The sequence below is a fragment of the Pseudopipra pipra genome, chromosome 1, assembly GCF_036250125.1.
Source record: "Pseudopipra pipra isolate bDixPip1 chromosome 1, bDixPip1.hap1, whole genome shotgun sequence".
Lineage (NCBI taxonomy): Eukaryota > Metazoa > Chordata > Aves > Passeriformes > Pipridae > Pseudopipra > Pseudopipra pipra.
Window position 1 is genome coordinate 12008065 of NC_087549.1, and position 11887 is coordinate 12019951.

An 11887-nucleotide genomic window follows, 5' to 3' on the forward strand; every position below is an offset into this window, starting at 1 on the left:
GTATAATTCCTTGGAGTGCCCTCACTTTCTGGCTTAGAGCCTAACAAAGAAGTACAGTTTGGGCAAAAAGCATTGTAAAAACTACACAATGAATATTAAAATTATGACTTTGCTTTGCCCTACCTTTCCCTAATCTTCACTTCTGTTTCTCTGCTTTACAAGGTGGGTGGAGTGAACCCCAGTGAACCATGTAGGGGGTTGATTTATTTATTTTTGACAAAACCAGAGCTGCTTCTGTGATCCAAATTTCAGACATTGGAGAGAGCTGTTTTCTAAAAGGCTCTATAAATAACTCATGTGGGTTCAAAGGCCTTCCCTAAACTGGAAGGACACCAGTTCACCCCTCACCATTCTTGATGTGTAGTATACTGCACTTTCTAGTTGAAAACAAACTAATGTCTTTTTAATATGTTTTCCTTGGATAGTTTCAGTCGTGGTCAGAACAGGCCTTGAATGCAGAAGGCAGCATCCACAGGTTTGTGACCAAGGTGGCAGGTCCATCCCAGCCCCCCACAGAGGTGCTGCTGCTTCCATGCAACAGCTGGAAGTGGGTGGGAGGATGGAAAGACACCCACTCCAAGTTTCAGGGGGTAAATAAACAAACCACCCCACAGGGTTTGCGTTCATAGACAGAGAAACGCAGTCAGCACAGGAAATGTGAGTTCTTCCTCGTTACAGCACACCAGGAATTTGGACTTAGTTTAACAGGGCTTTTGAGGATTGGGTTAAGCTAATTTTTACCAGTATTTATTTTTGTTCTTGAAGTGCATAAAAAATTATGTCTCTGTGGGTAATCTCTGATGTGAATGGTGCGTGTGACAAACTGTCAGTCGAGGAGGTGCCTCACTCCCTGTCTGTGCCCTGCACCAGGCCAGGGTGGGCTGCAGTTTTGTTTTCTGTTTGCTTTGCCTCCACAGGCAAAACTCACACTTTTGTGAGGCGTTTAGCTCATGTTCCAAATCAGAAATCTCTTTCTCTCCTTCCTCCCACTTGCTGTGGCAGCCCAGCTGGCGAGAAGTGTCAGAGGAGGATACACACCCACAGGGGGCAATTGTCTGGCTTAACCTGGGGCCAGCCTCCAGCCCAACCATGACCCAGCCTAAGCTGATAGGAGCCCCTTTGGATCTGGTCATGACTGTACAAGCATTTAAATGCTGTGCTAGGCTGGGACCCAACATGCTGTGGCCTTGCCTTCCCAGCATGAGGTGCTTCTTGGTATCACAGCCATGGCTTTTTCCTTTGGGGCACATTTTGTCCATGGGTCTCCCACCAGTATCTGACCATGGTTTTCAACATGGGTTCTCTCTTAAATGACTTTCTCTCGATCTTTTTATAGCTCTCTCACTGAAGTGGAATTTATTCTTTCTTTTTTTAATATAGCAGGAGGTGTAAATCCAGATAAATATAACTCTTGAGGGGGGATCAACCTGTCCGTGCCGTGGCTTAGCAGCGCCTGTGTTGCTGCTGGTGTATGTAAAGCAACCAGCAGCCTTTTTAAACTTCTGAAATTGAAGTAATTTTTATTTTTTTACTTATAGAAAATTAAATGGTTCTCATTTAAAAGAGCTGGCTCCTGGTGGTAGGTAGAAACCTACAATCTTACTCTTACCACACACTTTTATATTTAAAGCCTCTATTTTTAACCCAATGGTGGGATTCAGGGTTAATGCTTGTTAGATCTGTGTCTAGACAGTTGTGAAAAACAGGAAATGAATTACATTATAGTAGGAAAGGAGAATTTAACCTTTTCTCTCCTCGCTAACACATGTGACTGGGGAAAATATGTTACAGCAGAGTATTTTGGAAAGTTTAAGGAAGTAGAAAAATGAGAAGGAAAAAAAAAAAGCTGTGTTTCCACAAGGCCTCATGGGGATTATTTCACAGAAAATAATGCGCCAGACTCTGCCCTCATCTACACTCGGGCAGTAATTTGTTTCCTCTGGTCCCTGTGGAAAAATTGCATTTTATTATTCCCTGCTTATGCTAAGCATTCAGAAGGAGGAAAAGCCAAGTGAGCCAGTTTCACACACATGCATGAGCACGTGAGGCAGCTGCCAGAGAGCAGCCACCACACACCACCCGTCCTGGGCACAGGGAGCCGGGCTGAGAGCTTTATAACACCTCTGGCCATAACAGCACCTTGCACCCATTCTCCTCAGGCTGCCTAAGGCCTCAAGGCTCTTTAAAAATATTTACAAAGTTATTTATACTTTATTTGAACTATAGACTGCAAAAATGCAAAATTCCCTTGCTTGGCCCTTCAGGAAAGTAAGAGCCTGAAGGCTCATTGGCCCCAGGCACCAGCACAGCGATACTGCTCTGGCCGCTGACCTCCAGGGTAAGACCCCAGCTTTAAAGGGCTGTTGCAATGAATCCAGAGCGTGAATTAAGCCTGAACCGGTGTGGACAGCTGGCCTGCTCATAAAGAGCTGGAAAGCAGAGGTCTGGGTGCTCTTTACCCACTTATCCTCCATTCCCTGCAAAATGGCTGTTGTTTGGACTGCAAGCATCTTCCATACTGCTTCTGAGCTCTTTCCTCAACCCCCAGTGTGCCCCCAGTAGTGTATTTTCAAGGCATTCTCAATAGTCCCTAGGCCCCAGGAGGCAGCAGAGGCACCAGGCAAGTGCCTGCTCCACTGCAAAATCACTGTCCTCCCCCGGATCCTGCATCTCCCTCTGTCTGTGCCCACTTTTCCCCAGGGATGCTGCAGGCCCTCGCACCCAATCCCACTCCCATCTGCCACAGACAGCGCTTGCCCAGTCGGCTGCCACCACAGGGGCAGCCATGATAGCACATTTCTTGTGCCCGACTTGCCTCCCCTGTCTGCAACTCTTTGCTGGAGCCAAATGTTTACGCTCACCACACATGCTGTCAACTGGCCAGAAACATTAATATCCCCATGGCAGAGCAACAAAGCCTTCCCAAGGATCCTTCGCGCCGCTCAGCCTGGGCTTTCCCACCCCTGCCCTCCTGGGACCCCCACTGGCTTCAGAGGCTGCTGGGAGCATGGAGAAAAGGGATTAGGTCCTCCTGAGGACTGTTTATTTGCTTAGTTTTATCATGATTTCTTTTAATTTTGAAGGCGCATGAATATGAAGTGTACAAATCACTGGGATAATACTGCAGCTAATTTTATGGCGTCTTTAGCACCGTCCAAAATGAAAAAAAACCCCAACCAAGAAAGAGCCCTCCCCACAATGGTGCAATCTAAATAAAGCTTTTTAAGCAATACAATATTTGCTTGTATAGTTGTCAATGTTTCCACTGCCAGTTTGTCTTCCTAACAGGAACCAAGCTTTGGCACAGCTTTAAGTGTTTCCAGAGGTGTATACGATGAGGGGGAATTATGAGAGTTAAAATCACTAGAAGTGTGGTAAAATGTTGGACTAAGAGCCCCAGAAATGAAAGAGCCTTGATTTCTCCAGATTTACTTGCCCGTGCTTGTGCCAGGGTGGGAAGGAGCGTAGCAGGACCTCTCACAGCATTTGCACCTGAGCAGGTGCCAGCAGCCAAGGTGTCGGTCCTCCTCAGGAAGAGCCAACTGATAACAGGATATAATTTAATGTTCCCATTGCTAATGCCAAAGTGAGCTTAGCAAGCATGGGAACTGATACCCACTGCAAACCTGCTGCTGTGGAAGGAGCCGTCTATATCCATACACATGGAGAGGCCCACGGACACACGCGTGCCGAGAGACAGACACCCCATAAAAGCTGCCTTTCAGAATTCTTGCTCTGGAGTGTAAGGAAGGTCGATAACTTTCTTGTCAGCAGCAGGTCTGCTTGAAGCAGAGGCTTTAGGACATGGCTCATCCGGTGGTAGGGAGGGAATGTTTTTGCATTAATGACTAATCTCTTTTCTGCTTTTTCATTAATATCTTCTGCCTGATGCCAGTAGAACCTGCTTGACAGTCTAACACAGCCAGGAATGGTATTTGATTTACAGAAGATGTGGAAAGCAGACTGGAATAGGATTCAGATATTCCAAGGATCCTCATCTTGGTCTCTCTCCATGACCACACATATCACCCCTGAGGTCTCTTGGCACTGGAAACTGATGGAGGAACCCCAAAGCTCCTCTTGCTGGCCAGGATGGGTTCCTGTAGTACCTTCTCAGGTGTCTCAGGGAGCCACTTTTACCTCCATCCCATCTTCAGGTTACTAGATGAACTGCATCAGCTGAGATCTTGCATCCCACTTAATATTTAATCACCCTTTGCCCTCATTTTCTTAAGGAGTCAGTGAAACCCTAGCCAGGCTGTGTGCCCCAGCACAGCGGTATTTTGTTACAGAAAGCTCAAAACAAAGCTTCCAATTGCTAATCCAGCCATACCAATGGCTGTGCCACTGGAGCTCCATAGATCATTCTCCCAATGGCATTAAGCAGCAGTTACAGTGTTATTTGGGAGCAGGTTCTCCTTCTCTATGCGGGCTGGGCAGAGGACCTTACAGTGAGATACAACGATGCCAGCTCAGAGAAGACCAGGTGTCGGTGAAGATGGTAAGGCCCTTTTTGGACCCCACACGTGTGCTTTTGTCACTTGTTGGGCCTCAGATGTCCTCAATGCTGGGCAATCTCCACGTGTGGTTTTTTGCCATGGACTCCACCTGCTAAACCAGGGCCTTTGCTTATTAAATGACTACAAATAATCCCCATTTCTGAGGATTTCTGTAAGCCCAGCAACCATCCCTGCTGGGTTGGATGGGGCTCTTAGCAACCTGGTCTAGTGGATGGTGTCCCTGCCCATGGCAGAGGAGCTAGAACATACATGATCCTTATTTAAGGTCCATTCCAACCCAAGCCATTCCGTAATTCCATGATCCTATGATCCTGAGTGGGGTGGTAATGTCCTGCCACCTCCACCATCTGCATTGCCCCTGCAGAGAGCCAGCAGTGGGGATACCATGGTCCCTGGCAAGAGCTGGGGACCTGTACCCATGCAGCCAGGGCTGGGCTGAGCCATTCCTCAGCTGTGGCTTTCCACAGCAGTTCAAACAGCAAGGCCAGAGAGAACACTGGCAGAAAGGTTCCCTTCAGGCTCTGCATCCTGGGGAGGGCAACTGCTTTGCCCCTGCTCACACAGCCCTTGGCCTCAGCTTGGAGGAAACTGGGGCTTTGCCTCTGCACAGATCCGACCTCCATGCACAGTGTGAGCATAGAGAGGCTGGTGAGCAGAGGCTGCTGGGACTGTGCTGGGAACAAAGCCCCTAAACTGGCCTTTCAGATATCGAAAATACCCAACCTGGTTTTTTATTTCATAATTATCAAATAAATGAGAATGACAATTAAGTTAACAACCCACCTAGCAAAGCATCTCTGACAAATGTCACAGAATCACAGAATATGCTAAATTGGAAGGGACCCACAAGGATCATCAAGTCCAACTCAGTCCTGCACAAATATGGCAGGTAGGGCACTGCAAACCCCCTCTGAGTCCCTTCTTTCCAGCTTACTGCTGGAAACAAAGCAGGGGGAGCACCTTGCCAGTGACCCCAGCCAGGAGCAAGGCTGGATGCCACAGCACTGGCTAGTTTGCATCTCAGGGCTCAGCTGTTTGAGCTCCTCTTACTTTGTAGCAACTCTTTGTAGGATGCATTTGAAAACAACTCCTGGCCAGACACATACCTTAGCACATTAAAAGGTATTTTTAGTATCTCTGGCAAAGCAGATCAAACTCTGCTTTTGCTGTACTAAGACAACTCCATGGACTTTGCTGGCAGCCCTGCATATTCATACCGAGGTAGCAGCTGGTAGAGGTTACTTGACTAAATAGTTGCATTTACTTCATGCAAGACAAAACCACAAGTGCAGATAAATACTGGTGGGATTCCTGAGTTACAGTGGGCTGTATTTTCTTCCTAGGAGAGTGACTCTGCCTGATAAATGTTTGAATTGCCAAAGAAAGAACATCACGTAGCAAGAAAAAATTACTCTGAATGTTGCCTCCTCGATTTGTGATGACTTTGTTTTTGTACTGGTATAAATATAACTGTGACCATTTCATACAGCAAAGTGCTCTGTGATGAGTACAGTATAAATAGTCAAACTGATTACACTCGCTATAAACAAGGACTGGCAACCCTTGCTTCACTCCAGCAGTTAGAAACGGTGGAGGCGGCAGGAGCTTTACAGCTAAATGGTTAAAAGCCACAGCAGAACATTTTCTCGGGATGGCTCCAAGCTGGTGCTCTGCCATTTCAGCAGCCAAGCTGAGACAGGGGGAAGCACGCCACCACAATTGCATACTAAAAAGAAGGGAAGGCTGAGATAACTACCATCTTCTTACTGTGTAGGCTGTTTGAGAAAAAAAAACCATATAATGATTCCTGCCTTATTGCAGTGTTTGGGTTCCAGATATAGCCTTGCATGGGAAGGCCAGTATGATGCTGAACCAGGCCAAATGAGCATTTCCTGCTTTTAAGTAATATAATGTCAGGAATCCAGCTCATTGGAAACACCCTGCTCATCTCCCTCTGTGCCAGCCAGACATTTGTCACGAGTTTCAGGTGAATAATGCTGCTTCACTTGGACTTTGTCAGTGACAGTTCACAGCTCAGGCCCTTAATGCTTGTTTTTATTACTATAAAATGAAGCTTGGTACACCTCATGCCAAGGAAGTGGCTTAACTTGCTCAGAAACTCAGGGACTTGCCAGAGGCCTTAGATAACTAAGTAAGATTTGTTTTAACTGCCCTCAGTATCCAAGGTATTTCCTACTGTAAGTATAAGGAAACACTGAGGATACTTAAGCAACCATATTTGTTTATCTTAGGTCAAACTGAAGAGATTTTCCAGAACCCCTACTGCAGCTGCACTTAACTTATTGAAAGACTGCATATGTACAGAGTGCTTTACTTCTGACTCCAGGATCACAAATGAAAACCTTCCCAGAGACCAGAGCTCCATAGGGAAGTGGCACAAACCTGGGCAGAAGTTTCCAGACAGTCCCTCTTTGGGTACACTTCATTAACCTTGGCCTCAAATGGGCCAACTCCTGCATGAGGAGGAGAGAGAAGGGAGAAGAAAATCCTGCCAGAAGGGAGAAGAAGATCACCAGCATTCCCTCCCTCAAATCTCTGAGTAGATAATTACCTGAATGTGTGTTTTACGTCCAGACAGGTTTCGCCTCGAGAGGAGGTGAGATTCTCCAAGCCTGTGAATCCAAGGTGTCATATGAGGGCAGCCCCACCAGACCTGGAGCCATCTGCTCCGCCAGGTGATGCGTGAACTGATGCTCTGCAGGTCCTCCCCTCCAGCAGCGTGGCTCGTGCCAGGCACAGGGGACAGCCACCCCCTGGGTCATCGACAGTGTCTCGGTAATGGTTCTGCAAGGCACTTGGTGGGAGGTAACTGTGACTACTGTACAGACACAGTGGGACTTTCACACCTCATTCCCATTCCCTGGTACAGCTTTCTCAGGTCATTCAGTCTACAACCCTTGTTTCCTGAAAAGATGGGTGAAAAAAAACATGAAAAATGAGAAAACTTGGACCAAATGCGTTCTAACAAAAAACGTCAGACAACCAGACCCTAGAGATAGCCATTTTACTGTAGATGCTTGGAGATCAATGGTGCTTCAGAGCACACATGAGGCTCTAGCTGGACAGTGAGGGTATGAGGAGGCCATATAGGTCAAAATGTCCCGATCAGGGACACCCTGGTGTCCCTTTGCCTCCTCAACAGTCCAGATCAGTTTGCAGCATCCCAGGTACCCAAGTTTAGCCTCCAAAGTCCATAAATTGATAGCAAAGCAATTGGTCAGACATTCTAAGGTGTCATACACCCATTTTGGTAGGGATTGTGAATGTCCCCCAAAAACTGGCAGGTGGTTTGGAAGCTGGCATATAGCCCTTGATGTGCAGGAAGGACTTGCACTGACCTTACAGGTTCAGGCAGGCAAGGGCAACAGGTAACCCTTCATCCACAACATTGTGAGATACAAATCACCTCTGCAATGCTGTCAGAATTATTTTTTTAAACTGTAACAGCTACTGACAAGGCTGAGTGTGCAGGAGATCACCTCTGTCCCGACCTGCCCATCCACTGAATGCTGACTGCTCTCTCTGCTGGCCAACTGAGAAATGGGATTTTCTCAAGACAGACCCAGTCACATACAAGTTTGCAAAAATGCATTGACCAAGCAAATGCATGCCAGGAAAAAGCAGCCTTTCTTTTTCTAAAGTCTCAAACAGGTAAATAAAAGAGGTTAGTTACCAAATAAACTATATTCTTAAGTAAAAAGCAGCAGCAAAGAAGAGGAAGAAGACAGGAGAGATGTGGGTGTTCCATCTCATGCTGCAGTTTACTGCTGCAATAGCCTGATGGAGACCTGTGAGATAGGATGTGCCCCCCATTATAAGGCTAGCAGGGTCTTGCCCTATGATGTCTAGAAGTACAGGTGTTGAAGAATTTCCAGCAGCCAGATAAGATACATGGATGAACTGAATCCAGAAACTGGGAGACCATGGGATTGAGAGTAACTGACCTAAAGGCAGAAGGTTTCTCCTTGCTTTGTTCAATGCCTGACTCAAGAGTCACCTAGTCCAGAAAGCCACCACTTAAGGGCTCTCAGTACATAAATACTGTAATAACTGGACAACAGAAAGATATCACTGTGGAAAAGGATGAAGTAAAGAAGGCTGAAAGGGAATGGAAAACTAAGCTGCACTAAGAAATCATTGTACTGAAAGTGCATAAGCAGCATATCTTTGTCTTGGACACATTGGGACAACATCTGGACACAGGAAAGATTAAAAACCTCGAGGGTTATGGACAACACGGACTGCAGGTGTGCACATGCTGACCCTACTGTGCCAGTGCACCCCAGCCAATCAGCCTTGCAGGAATGTCAAAGCTTTCATATTATTTCATATCTCATAGTGGCATAAGCCCAGCCCCCCTGCATCAAGAAGTGAGGCTCTCCTCAAGCACCACATCACCGGGGTGGCTGCACCAGCCAGCCTGGAGCTGTACCCGAGGACCACCAAGTCATGCCCTCTTGTACAGTGCACTCCACACATATACATACATCTGTGGTATAAAGTTGCTTGAATCTCAGGTGTTTAAATACATCAGTGATCACAGAGCTGATAATTAGTGATGTCTGGCAGTGAAGTTGACTCCTTGCCATAAGCTTCACAGCGGCAGTTCTTTGTCCTCCTGCAGGCACATGGCAAAGTGACTCTTAGAAAACTTTTCTTTTCTTTCTGCAACTCACTGTGGTGCTCAGTGGGAAAAAACCTCACACCTCAATATGAGGTGACAGCAGAGAGGTTAAACACAGGAGGTTCCACAAAATAGTCAGGACTGAGGTTACTTGGAAAGAGAAGGGATAAAAGAGGGAGGTGAATTCACTTAGTCCCTCTGATGGGGGGACACCAGAATTAATCAGCATTAGAAAAGGGCTGGTTTCTGCTAGTTACAGTTAAGCAAGTAGCTCCTCTTTGTATTTGGGGCCCTAAATGAGCACTTGATGTATTCCTGAATTCTGTCCTTCTGATAGCACACCTCCTGAAATGCTGATGAAATGCTCCCAGGCTTGAAGGGCTACAGAGGCAGCACCACAATATCACCATTCTCAGCACTGAAAGAAATCATTCTCTGGCTTCTACCGATTCCTCTGGAATAACTTTTTACAAGAGCTACCAAAAGGTTGTTAATTATAGAAAAGCTATCATCACACACACCCAGCCTGCTACATGTAAAATTAAGCACCTGTTCAGAATGATTAGAGAGAAGAACAGACTCTTCACATTGATTTTTTTTTTCTTAACTTGCATATTCTGAATAATGGTTGTGACTCTTCTCCTTCTTATCAGCCTCGATGCTGAAACTAGATTAAGCCAGGCAGACTCTTGTGTCTGACCCCCACTAAAGGGAGTGTGTCGCAGATTTCAGGCACCGGAAACCAGCTGAGGTTAAATCAAATGACACACTCAAGTAGGGAGGGATGAGAACCTAACGTTCTGTAACAACTTAAAGCGTCTGTTGAGCAATGCACAGGAACTCTGTGTGTATGAGAATCAATCACTGGAAGGGTAAGAAGTGCTTGACATAACCCATTCACCTCAACCACGGATCTTTACATTCTCACTTTTGCCATGTCTAACCCAGGCACTGGGTTGGCATCTGCAAAGACCTGAGCAGGCAAACTGCTGCTGCTCTGCACAGTCACAGCCACGATTAACATCACTCAAACATGGCAAGTAACAACATCTTCATTCACTCTGAGATGTCTGCCACATCAGTGTCATGCAGAAAGAGCTGCCATTTCATCCAAACATGGCTAAATCAGACCTTTTACTCAGGTGTATCTGGTTAAATCCAGAGCTGTCCCCTCTCAGGAGGGTTCTGTGCAACAGTTTGTCAGGAATTCTGAGATTCATCATAGTCTCTTCTATCGAAGCTGGTTCAGGGTGACAAAAACTGCAGATCAACTCTCTCACTCCATAGGTGAGTGCCCCAACAACCAGCCTCCTATCCATAGTCTGTGCTGGCACCCAAGGAATCTGTGTGGCAGCAGCCTGTCTGCATAGTCAACCAGCTGTGCTGCATCTGGCAATAGAAAGTTTAAGTTCCTTATTATTAAGTTAAGCAGCCCTTATGACACAAAAAGAGATGTGTGGATGAAGTGAATCAACTCCCCAGCTGTTCAGTCAGCTGTGTCCACTGTTAACATACTGAGTAAATTCTCTGGATCTGATGGGACATACAGTAATAGAGTATGTATATAACAATACACCTATGTAACAGTAATATACATATAAGTTTCTTTGTAGTTTTTATATTTTTCTGTACTTACAAATAAAACAATGCCTTAATACTTAAAACCTTTACTGTGCTTTTCCTCACCAGGACTGAAGTCCATCACAAATGTTTATTGTAGTCTCAACTCCAGTAGGTTTCCAAGGCCTGACTGGATAAAGTCCTGAGCAGCCTGGTCTGACCTGATTTCAACAGGAGATTGTACTAGAGACTGCCTGACCCTTCTAACCTGAATTATTCCACCAGTCTGTGATTCTATGATGTGCTACTGGTCCAAAGCTGAGAATTAAATACCCCATCTTAGCCTGTTTCTGTAATTCCATGTTTAGGCCACTCTTCTACGAGGTGGGAGACTGCTTCAAACCCCTGATCAGCATGATGGCTTTCCTGGAATGCCCTGCAGGGATGCAGCTTGGTATCATCTCTAAGAATACTCAGCAGCAAGTGATGCTGATGGGGGAGGCTTTCTCATTCCCTTCCCCCCAGCCATATGGCCCTGCTGATTTCCTTACCCCAGCAGGAGCAGCTGTCTGACCTCGTGGCAGGCCAGCTCAAGGAGCTAAGGCGCAGGAAAAAACCCAACAAACTTTCCTGCTTTCTGTCAGTTGAGCTTCCTACCCTGGATTACCATGGGGCCAGACTAACACCAAGCACAAGATGGGAGCAGGTGAAAACACACAGCCAGCCTGAGAAGCAAAAATAGCAACTGCATCTTCCAGTAATGTCAGCACTGGAACATTTAACTGAAATGGCAGGATTTAATCCTGCCCTCGTACAGCACAGAAACCTGGATACTCACCTGGTTTTACATAGTGCATGGGAGTTCAAGACTGTGCTACTACATCAACGTTCCCTTTAGGCTTCTGCTAAATAAGGACTAATCAGTAAAGCCAGTGAGTAAACTGAGATGCACCGTCATGCACCGTCTGCTTACATAAATGACAGAAATCATAACATGAAGAAAACACATTTTATCACACTTCTAAAATGTGACAACATGCAGCAATTTGAGCTACAGTGTTCAGTATTTTATGCATATATTTTTCCAAAAGCTTTTCTTACAGCTCTTCTCAATTTGGGCACACTAGCTGGAAAAGCAATATGCTTATGGTGGGATGTCTGC

At 46.1% G+C, this 11887-nt stretch overlaps 1 long non-coding RNA gene across 1 annotated transcript; it reads right to left on the minus strand.

Annotated features, from left to right (window-relative positions):
• Positions 1-6557: 6557 nt before the first annotated feature.
• Positions 6558-10967, minus strand: LOC135409715 (uncharacterized). Its single transcript, XR_010428334.1, has 2 exons — positions 7093-10967; positions 6558-6994 (listed from the first exon to the last, which is right to left on the minus strand). It is a non-coding gene; the product is annotated as an uncharacterized LOC135409715 (long non-coding RNA).
• Positions 10968-11887: the final 920 nt, after the last annotated feature.